This window comes from Otolemur garnettii, unplaced genomic scaffold (assembly GCF_000181295.1).
Source record: "Otolemur garnettii isolate 467f Iridium unplaced genomic scaffold, OtoGar3 scaffold00113, whole genome shotgun sequence".
Taxonomy (NCBI): Eukaryota; Metazoa; Chordata; class Mammalia; order Primates; family Galagidae; genus Otolemur; species Otolemur garnettii.
In genome coordinates, this window is record NW_003852508.1 from 5,388,349 (window position 1) to 5,389,554 (window position 1,206).

Consider the following 1,206-nt stretch of genomic DNA (forward strand, 5'->3'; position numbering starts at 1 on the left):
CCACGGCCACCCATCACCTCTGAGATTCCCTCCATGTATCCCAAAGTACAAATGTCATCACCAGCGGGGTGATAAGAACGGTCCAAATGGAATGCTTTATTAAACATTAGTATTTACATGGAGAAGAGAAACAATTTTTTAAACCTAGAGGACATTTTGAGTCATTAATAGGATGTGTCATTTCCCTATTTTATATTGTCTTCTTTATGTCATTGACCCACTGACCCATAATGTGTACCTGTTAAAATGTGTCACTCATGGCAGCAAGATTGCTTCAACCAATACTTGGGGCATTAAAATGGGTGTTTCCCCCATTGAGGTATCTAAATTTGCTTTAGTCACTTATATTTTTCAACTGTCATAAATGCAGAATAGAAACAAACTTAACCACATGTAAATGCTTACTTACTTTGCTACTCATCACGCAATAGTTTGTAGCAACCTTAAAAGATGTTATGACTCAGCACATTTTCCTTGGCAATAGGTCTCCCAACCCGAAATTAAACATCATTCAACCTTTAAACTTGGAGCACTTTGTGAACTTTTAAAAAGAAACTCTTCTTTATTAGTCCTATGAAAGCCAGGCTAAGAATAATACGAAAGGAATCTAATGGAACATCTTTCCCTCAATGAAGAGGGAAACTTCTACAAAAAGGACTGAATCGCCCACAATGCTTCAAAGATTCTTACGAGTGTAAGAAAACCTGTCTGGATGGAACATGGAGAATGTTATCCCTAATGATGTCCTCCTTTGTGGCTGTGAAGGGGTAACACCTGAAGAATCAGGGAAATTGCTGGGAAAGTAGAACTGACGACAGGTTTGCTCTCCTCCTCTGCAGGTGCTGACGGCCACCCACCATCATCTAAAGAAGGTGAATCCTGGCTAATGACATGCAGGTTCTTCAAAGCAGAATAATCGCAGAAAATTTTCAAAGGTACTTAGAATGAACGTTTTAATCTCTTGATTAGTTAGACCAAGGGCCACCTACTTGAGCAAGCTTGTCACTTGACATGAGGAACGTTTCATGGATGGGGAATTGTAAGAACCTGCAGAAACTGCAGACTGAAGGGGCCCACGCCTTCTGTTGCAGTTTTGTTCTTGGCTAGTAGAACTAAAAGGGGTCTGAAAGGTGGCAGAGCCATGTCGTAAAATCAGTCCTCAGGAATGTCGGAAGAACCACCTGAAAACTAGGATCTACAGAATCC

The 1,206-nt window shown here is 40.6% G+C and overlaps 1 protein-coding gene across 2 annotated transcripts in view; it reads left to right on the plus strand.

The window, feature by feature from the left end:
• The window catches only part of LOC100941173 (extracellular sulfatase Sulf-1), a 178,219-nt gene that overhangs the window by 34,001 nt on the left and 143,012 nt on the right, over positions 1-1,206 (plus strand). For both annotated transcript variants that reach the window (XM_003797255.2, XM_003797256.2), the window contains exon 2: positions 840-935. The gene's annotated coding sequence lies outside the window, so the exon portion shown is untranslated. The remainder of the gene's footprint in view (positions 1-839; positions 936-1,206) is intronic.